At 45.4% G+C, this 10,187-nt stretch overlaps 1 long non-coding RNA gene across 2 annotated transcripts; it reads right to left on the bottom strand.

Moving 5' to 3' along the window:
* Nucleotides 1–1,409: 1,409 nt before the first annotated feature.
* LOC149332381 (uncharacterized) lies at nt 1,410–8,255 on the bottom strand. Of its 2 annotated transcripts, XR_016285160.1 has the most exons (5): nt 7,921–8,255; nt 7,731–7,843; nt 4,831–4,867; nt 2,533–2,657; nt 1,410–2,081 (listed from the first exon to the last, which is right to left on the bottom strand). It is a non-coding gene; the product is annotated as an uncharacterized LOC149332381 (long non-coding RNA). The 2 variants fall into 2 exon arrangements; XR_016285161.1 differs by lacking the exon at nt 4,831–4,867.
* Between the last annotated feature and the right edge of the window lie 1,932 nt (nt 8,256–10,187).

Raw genomic sequence — 10,187 nt, 5'->3', positions numbered from 1 at the left:
TACGAGGAAATCTCTATGCGCAGGAGAAGAATGGTAAAAAAAACTCAAAATGCGAAAAACATACATATGTTCAAAACGAATTATTTTATAATTAATAAAGGCACTTCGTGATGGAGAGAGATAAGGAAGGTTTGCAATGTAGCGGATCATTTTCTTCTGCAGAACCTGTATTTTTATCACATTTGTTTTTGTGGTGGTTGCCCAAACAGAGTTACAGTAATTCAAAACGGAACCGAAAAGAGCATGATAAACTTGAATTTTCACGTGAGTGGGAAGAAGCCATCGACATCGTGATAGAACACCTGCTACTGAAGAGAGCTTTTTACAAATATTTTCCACATGCTGATCCCAGCTGAGATGCGACGAGAAAGTAACTCCAAGGATTTTGTGGTTGTCAACAATTTTAATTTCTTGACCTGTGTATTCCTTCTGCAGGACAGACTCCACAGTTGGAGAAGACATCACCACTAAACGACTGAGTACTTCAGCGTTCACAATGCAAGCACCAGGCCTGTACTTTAGAATGTCTTTGTATGTTCACAGCATCCACATGGCCAACACAGTAAAACATGTTTTCTAGTACCACTTAATATATACTAAGTTGTGTGATGTTGGTGGAGGAAAATGCAAATGCCACCTGTGAGCCTTAAAGATCTGAAAGGCTACTATGACAGTGCAGGGCTAAAAAGTAAGGAAGTGGTGCTGTTGCATCTGACAGCTGAGGGCAATGATGCTCTATTTCATTAGGCACCTAGATGCTGGGCAACCCTCTTCATGGCACTTCATGCAACAGTGTCAGCCAATGACTGGACTGGGCAAAAGGCAACTGCGCCATACAGTGCAAAGGGGCTAAGTAGCAAGCTCACTTTGTAGCAGGAGGCATATCCACTGTGCAAAGGTTATTTGGTGGGCTGGAGAGGTGCAGCAAAGGCACATGGCTATGTCTGCTATTGCCCTTAGTTACATGAACGACTTTGGGATCATCTTGAGCAAGTGAGCCTCAAAGGGGCATTCATGTGGCTGTTACTATAACAGCTCATCTAAGTATATGGCCTGGGTTCACCGAGACTGTATGTAATGGGGACCCAGGCCAAGATCTGAGCAGTTTGCGAGGAAGGTGACAACAGAGGATCAGCACTGTGTGGCTACACTGACAGCAGTAGACTGACACTAAATGCCTGGCAGGAAGGCTGCACTTCTTAGGTGTTGGACATCTGTCGATAATTGGCAGTGCGGTGTAAGCACAACTGAAGAATAGCGCAAAACCAGGACGACGGACACAAGGGAAGAGAACACACACCAACAACAACAACAACAACAACAACAACAACAACAACAACAACAACAACAACAACATAGCGCCTGTGTTGTTGGTGTGTGTTCTCTCCCCTTGTGTCCGTCGTCCTGGTTTTGCGCTACTCTTATGTTATGAATCAGTACCGACTTTCCCAAATTTCCACCCTGGTGTAAGCACAACTGAAGAGCAACTAAGAACTAGGTTGTACCTTGCATACAACTGGTGTTGCCATTGTGTTAGCCAACTGTGAATGCACTGATGATTGCTCACTTCCATGGGTCCCATACCAGGTGCTTACTGGCTGTCATCTGATGGCACTTAGCTGCTCCGCAAAGTTTATTGACGGCAGTGCAGTGAGTGGTCCGTGGAGACCTCGAAGCAGACTGCACCATACACTGAATGTCTTCGATTCAGAGGCATGCAGTTTGCTTACGACCGTGGCAAGCTGATACATCGGGCACTGTGGTAACATGTATCTGTAGCATGTATCTGTGCCATATGCGAAACCAAGTACAGAGGTGACGACGTTGGTGAAAGGGCACCGCAAAGCTCCGTGGGTGCTATGGCTGCATGAAAACTGTCCAACTAGTGACAACACGCAGCAGTACATGTCTGCGGGGTGCTGCTATTTTGAAGCAATGAAGACGTGACCACACCACACATGTATAAAACAGCTTGCCATTTGCAGGGATGCAGCTTGCAGAGAAGTAATATTCCACACACTTCATGTCCTTCACAATTATTCTTCCCACCCAAGATTTCCAACTTGTCATTGGTAGGCATTCTGAAGTAGGCCAGCACAACATCAGTCAATGTATATAACCCTTGTCATATGGGCTTTAACGTCCAGAAGAAAGTCCAGAATGGGCTTTAACATGGGCTACAAGTGACGCCGCAGTGGGCAGCTCTGGATTAATTCCATCCACAATTGTGGCCACTTCGATGAGGGTTAAATGCAGAAATGCCTGTGTGATGCCACTGCACATTAAAGAGCCCCAGGTGATGTCAAGAGATTCTAAGCAGTAGATGCAGCTCAGAAACACATCAGAAACAGGCCTCACTGTCACTGCAGTATCCACTGCTATGAGTAATGCAGGTAGTAGTGCAGGTCCCACAGCCTCCAGTACTCACAGCAGTCCCCATGCTGGCTGCCCTTGGCACCACAGTGATGGCACTGATAAATGATCTGCCTGGCTGGTGCACCTAAGAAAGCTGCAAGAACGCCTGCTACGTACATCTTTGCCAGGCCCCTGATGAGGATCTTGGCTAGCGCCTCAATTCCTTTGCCCGCCACCATGTGGTACTCGTCAGCAGCAAAAAGGTGCCTCTTTGGCGCTTTTGCTGCATCCAAGAAGTGAAGCTGAAAACAAAAATAGAATCTGCTCAAAAATAGACCAAATTGAGGGAACACACAAACCATGGTGTGGGCCTCAACATCATCAGCCTGACTATGTCCACTGCAAGACAAGGGCCTCTCCCACAACTCTCCAATTAACCCGGCCCTGTGCCAGCTGTGGCCACCGTATCCGTGCAAACTTCTTAATCTCATCCGTCCACCTAACTTTCTGCCGCCCCCTGCTATGCTTTGCTTCCCTAGGAATCCAGCAGTCTGTTACCCTTAAGGACCATCGGTTATCTTGTCTTTGCATTACATGCCTTGCCCAAGCCCATTTCTTCTTGTTTTCACCTAGCATGTCATTACCCCATGTTTGCTCACTGAGCCACTCTACTTTCTTCTTGTCTCTTGATGTCACACCTATCACTTTCATTTCTGTAGCTTACTGCACTGTCGTATTTTAAGTTGAACCCTTTTCGTTAGCCTCCACATTTCTGTCCCACAGGTAAGCAACAGTAAGATACAGCGTTGTACACTTCTCTCTTGAGGAACACTGGTCAGCTGCCATTCATGATCTCAGAATGCCTACAAAATGCACTCCACCCAAATGTTATTCTTCTAGTCACTTCACTTTCGTGGACCTGGACCTGTCTGGACCTGTGGGCACTACCTGCCCTAAGCAGTGGCATAAATCCATGCAAGTTTCAAAAGATACATGTAGAGGTGGAACCATTCTGAATATGTGCATTTTATTTCTTCTTTTTTTAAAGATACGATAAGCAAGAAAAGGGATTTAACGGCATTAACCAATTGCGATGCTTTTAGCACGTTTTGATTTATTGCATTATGATGCCAAATATAATCTTCGAATGGGACAGTATAAGCAGAAGACAGAATATAGCACAGTGGCAGAGTTACCTTCAACTTTATTACAATATAAAATGCAGCTCACGAAAATTTATATACATATCTAGTCATCCCAAAAGTAAAAAAAAGATCACTAGAACCGAGTAGTCTATGGAAGCACCTCAGAGTGAGCGGGAGGACACTCGCATGCCCTGACCCTCTCACCCTCAGCAAAGGGGGTCAGAACCCCCTTATCCGCCCCCGCGATTTACACCACTCGCTCTAAGTAGATGTATTCCTTTACCAATTCCACTGTTTCACTACATATTGCAAACCGCCGTTCCCTTCTGAGACTGCTGACTTTAGTTTTCTGTATATTAATTTTTTGGCCCACTTTCTTCTCTTCCTGTGTAAATAATTGATCATGCTTTGCAGTTTGTTGCCCGAGTCGCATTGGGTTAGCAATTTGTTGCAAGGCAATGTCAACAGCGAATGACAGATTACTAAGGCATTTTCTATTAACTCTTGTCCCAAAATGTTCCCAATTCAGGTCGCTAAATACCTTCTGTAAACACGTGGTGAATAGCATTTGAGAGACCATGTCTGTCTGACACTCTTCCTTACTGCAGTTTTCTTACTTTCTTGACAGAGGACTATGGTAGTTGTGCAGAAGCTATACTTCAGTATTTTCATATATGCCTCTTCTACCCTGTGATTAATCCCTGAATGATTGCTGAGGTTTCTACTGAACCAAGTGCTTTCTCATAATGTACGAAAAATTTTATTTACGACTTATTCATTATATATATATATATATATAATGAATCATATATATATATATATATTGTGAGACGGGAAACAGAGCACAAGATGGAGCGAGCTTTAATGCCACCCGCAAATATGACGACCAACCCTCCAGAAAAGAAGATGAGCGATGATGATGAATATGTAGAGATGAAGATGAAGGTTGCATGTTGTGCTTACAATATGTATATATATTATAAGCATCATCATCATCAGCCTGACTACGCCCACTGCAGGGCAAAGGCCTCTCCATGTCTCTCCAGTTAACCCTGTCCTTCACCAGCGGTGGCCACCTTGTCCCTGCAAACTTCTTAATCTCATCCGTCCACCTAACTTTCTGCTGCCCACCCGCTGTCAGCCTTCCGGGCGACTGACAGCAAGAATCGAGAGCATTGCCTTTTGGAAGGAGTGGACAGCTTAGCAAAGACTATTACGAAGCCATCGTCAACACGAAAGAAGCAGGCCAAGATAGAAGTGCTGAACTTTTTTAGAGAAAACAAGCTGTGCTTATTGCAGGCAGATAAAGACGGTGGATTCGTCATAGTACCTGAAGGTGTGTTTAGGAAAAAGGCAGGCCAGGCAATCTGTAAAAAATTTAGGTCTGTTAGCAGGAATGTAACTAGAGTAAAAAGTAAGGCTGTGAGGTTGTGCAATGAACATGGCCTAGCGCCGGTATCAAAAGATATAAACAAGTGTACTGGCAATTTGTTACAGGTGTTTTTCGTAGCAAAGACTCATAAAGCGGATTTCCCATTTAGGAGGGTTGTAAGCGAAAGAGGCTCATGGCAGAACCAGGTCAATTTGTTTCTTCAGAAGCAGTTACAGAGGCTAGATGTGTTTGACCCATTTGCTACTAGAAATGCACAAGATGTAACAGGCTATTTGAACCAAAACCAAAATGTTGGGTTTATGCTTTCTGTCGAAGTCCAGGACCTCTTTTACTTCATACCTCATGCTGCACTGCTGCAGTATGCTAAATCGTGTGTAGAGGAGAACGGCGAAGTTCCCTTTCAAAACGCAACAGGAATGACTAGATAATTTTATAACTCTGCTTGAATTTTATCTTAATAGCACGTTTATAACTTTTGACAATGGATTCTACCTGCAGTTTGGTGGTATTTGTATAAGGTCGCGTGTTGCCCCTGTCCTGTGTAACATTTTTCTGTCTTATATTGACCGTTCCCTGACAAACGTCTTTGACACGGCCAAAGTTTTAAAAGTTTTTCGATATGTAGATGATCTTTTAGTCCTTTTAAAGGAACAGGATACCTTTAACTACCTTGGCTTGATGAATGAGGTTTTAAATGTTTTTAGACTACACGGCAAAAGTTTAACCTTTATGCATAAGGTACCAAATGATAACAGTCTACGGTTTTCGGACATCAAAATGTTTGTCTCAGAAAAGCATCTGTGTTGGATGTACCATCCCCGAGTTGCGAAACATCTTATGCTGTATGGGTCAGCACAGTTGAAGACAGTGAAGAGAGGCGTTGCTGCAATGTGCCTTGAGTCTGCACTCACAAAGTCATGTCCGCAGAGAATGGGTGAAAGTTTCATAAAACAAGTGTCCCGGATGGACAATGCGGGCTACCCCTACACGATCCTGACAGCGGTGAGTGAAACTCTCAAGCAAAAAATGAAAGGGACAGCGCGCAAAAGGACCCCAAAGTAAGGTACAAAGCCTGTAGTAGCATCTTACATGCATAAGGCAGCACACAATTTGAAGAAGGTGGCCAATAGGTATGGAATGCCTATGGTGTTCTCAGCGCCTCTGAAGTTAGGCTGACTTTGCTCAATCCCGGCAAAAGAGAGAACCAGGCTGACCGGATGCGCCGAAAAGCATGGCAAGCCCTTTGTTAGATGTGCGAAAGGCGTTGTATATGAGATCCCACTAACATGTGGAAAGGTCTACACTGGCAAAACAGGACGCTGCATGAATTATCGCGCAAAGGAGCATGAGCGCACGTTAAGTGACAAGGAAAGTGCCACGAATTTGGCCGAACATAGCCGAAAATGCCATTGTAGGCTGCGACTGAATGAGATGAAGATTCTTGGTCAGGGCAGCAACACCGTGGCACGAGAAATAATGGAATCTTTCTTGATTAAGAATGCACAAAATTGCGTCAGCGATACATTTCTTACCTTGTATAGAAGCGAGTCAGCTTTGTTAAGATCTATCTTGTAGGGTATGATGGCGTTTACGTTTACCAGGCATGCTGTGGGTGTATCCACCGTGCGTGCACCTGATTGTCTTATAATTTAGAGGTGTCAGCTTCTTAATAAACCAGTTGTTAGTTTGTGCTCATCCTGTCGTGTCTTCTCTCTTCGTGTCATCTTTTATGCGCATAACCTTTCATGGCATTACAAGTATGAAGTCAACTAGCCCGACAACATCTCTTGCTGATGCAAGAGAGAGAATTACAATTGCAACACTTTATGCATAACCAGGAAACGTAACCTCTCATTTATTAGAACACTGTTCACTCACTGACTGAGTTAATGGGCATCATGTTTTTGCGTATGTTACCCACCATTTTAGGTGCTCAAAAAGGAAGCTCTTCATCGGCCAACCTTTTTATGATGTGCACCAGAGTGTGAAGGTAAAGAATGACAGCAAGATTTTGCTCTGCCTTTGTTACAAAGGCTGTGAACAAACTGAATTTCTCAAATGCGATTGTTCTAGCACATTTTCTTCAATGGAAATGAGGAGATAAGTTGGAGAACTGGCACATATGTCACACACATACACAGCTACTGAAAACATTGCTCCATTTTGTGATGACAAGATCTCTTATGAGCATTCAAAACAACACATATTTTCAAGGATCTTTCCACAATTTTGCACAACTGTATGGTAAAAGTAGCCATGTTGCTGCATGTTATCACGAGTTAAAGTTTCTCTCGTGTGTACACAATGTTTTATACTGCAGTCCTTTCTGGTGCAGCAATTAAGCACTTAGCATGCATGCTTGCATGAATAGCTACTCTGTTATGAAATGCTGAGAGTTAAAACTGGCGGACAACCGAACTAAATTACCTATGGGCGCAGACCTCAACTCGCGGACTGTTTTGCCCTGAGAAACAGATCACCTGACGCAGGGAAGTATGGATGCTGAGGTAACTGAAGCAGGGGGCGAGGACTGTAACAATGAAAGCCCATCTGGTCAGGAAAACTCATGGCGGAAAAGAATTGCGCGCCGAACAGTCGTTCAAACAAATGACGTTTGGTCCCGCTGAGGGAAAAGGGTGGGGGCCGGGGATACGAGAGCTCGCCAGTTCGCGGAACATGCACGCCTTAAACTACTCGACTGTGGTTTGCCATGAACAAACGTCGATTCCCAAATGCTGTTGCAAGCCAGCACTGTTCATCTGGTCTTCCTTTTACTAGCCTTCTTGTGCTCGATCTGTTCATCCGAAAGGCGTACAGCAGCATAAGTCGATACTTACGTCCGGGTCGTAGCCGTCAACGCCTCAGCGTCCACCACAGCAAACCATCACGACAAGATCTTGAACGCGAACACCACAGGGGCCACCTCGCGCAGCAGTTGAAGGACGACGGCCTAGGATGCGAAATGATGATTGAGAATTCATTACATAAACTGCCAGAGATTCGACGCATTGTACAACAACGACGTACCTTCATGCTGTCGCAGATCATCTCCAGAATCACGTTCGACCTCGACAGGTCATTGCTCGCTGCATAGCGCACGACGTCTTTGCCACCAAAGCTTGTTGTGCACGCCTCAGGCTGCCATAATGGTCGCACGCTCAAAGTTCGCGCGGTTATGGTACGGAAGCAGGATGCCTGGGTACTTTCCGACACAACTCAAATGCACGCAAACATCGCAACCTAGGGATTTTTGAAACACTTAAAGATCACAAGGCGCTAGGTTTTATGCGCTAGGGGGCTGATGTCTCCAGGGCTCCTTGCTAGGGGGCTGATGTCCCCAACGGCTTTTGCTCCGCCTAGACTCGTCCGCGAACATAGAGCCAGCGAAATATGCCGTGGCAGAACTACAGTGGCAGAACCATAGAACTATTGTACCTACTTTTCTGTGCGCAATACTTTCATATTTAAGTTTAAACTTCCACAAGTTACAAAACTTTTATATACAAATCGGCATCGATACCCCATGCGGAGGCACGTTCAAAAATACCTGGCTGGAGCCCGATGGTTCCGCTATGGTTCCGCTTCATACTTGTTTTCGAACATCACGGGTTGCAGCCAAAAAATACTGACATGGCTTGCAGCGATTACAGGGGTTCGTTAATAAAAATAGCAAAATGACGGACGGGCGCGAATACGGTGAACTACCGTACCGGTGAGCTTGTCCGTACTGAAGGCGTTTGTACCACCGAGCCCCTCTGTTTGCATGGGCCTCATGCGGGGGCTAGTGATATGCTATTGCACCCTCCTGTCGCACGCAGCGCTATTCAAGTGCTGCGCGGTGCTATCAAGCAGGTGCGTGCTCGCGACTACGACTCAGGCACTTTCAAAGTCGCTTATATAGGCCGGGAGCAGGAGGTGGCACACTGCGCCGATGACGTACCGTCTACAATTCATAATTTTATTTGAAGAGTTGAACTGAAAGCAAAGGAACTTTTCTACATAGAATGCACCCCTCTGGTCACAAATATCTCTTAACTAAAACTTGCTTCTAATGAACCGGTGTGTTTACTGGCTATTTATGAGATACCTTTTTTAGAGTAGGTCGGAACGAAAGTGTTACCGGTTTTGGTTGTCTTCAGTGTATGCGGTGTATGGTTTCGGTGTGTGTTTTTCGTGTGCAATATGGCTGTCATCACCTGCTTGCGAAATGAAGGAAGCATAGGTAAGCTCAATTTCTGCTAGAATGTATATTTTAAAGCACGTTTGGACGCGAGAACATGCTAAGCGCATCGGTGCTGTACGGATGAAGCATGAAACAGACGGCGCATATGCGGCTTGGCTACAGTAGCTTGGCGCAGCTTGGCGTACGTGAAGCGCTCCCGCTGCGCTTGTCTCTTTGCTCGTGAGTTTTCTCATTGAATACGAGTTCTCGTGAGGGAGACTCACTGATCTCCACAAGGGGAGCTGGATGCCGCATCGGGCACCCGAAAGTGAAGCCACCGGAAGTAAGTGGCCTTGTCCCGGAAGTCAGCCTTTGGCAGTGCATGAAATCGGACCTCAGCACGGTTTTTCAGTTCCAGTTTTGTTTTCCTACTTAGCATTTCGTCTTTTCGTCGTTCTCGTCTTTTTACATGACAATGTCTACCTGTTGCGCCATCAACTGAGCGAGGAGACCAGCGAAATCTTCGGGAAAGACGTTTCGAAAATAAGGGCCCATTGCATCTCAATGGGACTACACTAGCAGACGACAGGACGTCGCTACACGCAGCAAGTATGGAGCCTCGTTTATTCGGCTCGGTGTCGTCCCGTTTGCCTAGCTTCGCCAACTCTGCTCTTTACTGTGATGCTTGTTCCCACGCTCAAGCCCAAGTTATGCTATCAATGGGGGATAAATATAAGAAAGAATAGGTTGAAACATTCACCAGGCAGCTTACTTCGCAGCGACCATTTTACCGAGTTATATTTAGCGAAGGAGCGAGGGCTAGGCTACTTATCTTGTGAGGTGTTGACGGTGTTGGGTTGGTTCACATTAGCGCCTCCAAAAGGTATGGTACTGCTTTTTCGACGTAGCATGTCATGTACTGATTCGTATTGGAGCAAGTTAAGCCTCAATGGGCTTTAATTCGTGGTGCTTGGTGCAGTTGACTTCTAACAGCGCTTCTCACGCGCACTGCAGCATTCGTCTTTCTCGTCAGTCGTTCCTCTCGCGCTGTGCCTTTTCTTTCCTGCACGAAAATTCGGTTTTAAGATGACCTAGCCTCATCGTCATTCCACAACTTCTCCTTTACGCTCGG

The sequence above is a fragment of the Amblyomma mixtum genome, chromosome 8, assembly GCF_055824585.1.
Source record: "Amblyomma mixtum isolate Tamu chromosome 8, ASM5582458v1, whole genome shotgun sequence".
Classification (NCBI taxonomy): domain Eukaryota; kingdom Metazoa; phylum Arthropoda; class Arachnida; order Ixodida; family Ixodidae; genus Amblyomma; species Amblyomma mixtum.
The sequence above is the reverse complement of the archived record's forward strand: the minus strand, read 5'-3'. Positions and strand labels throughout refer to the sequence as shown.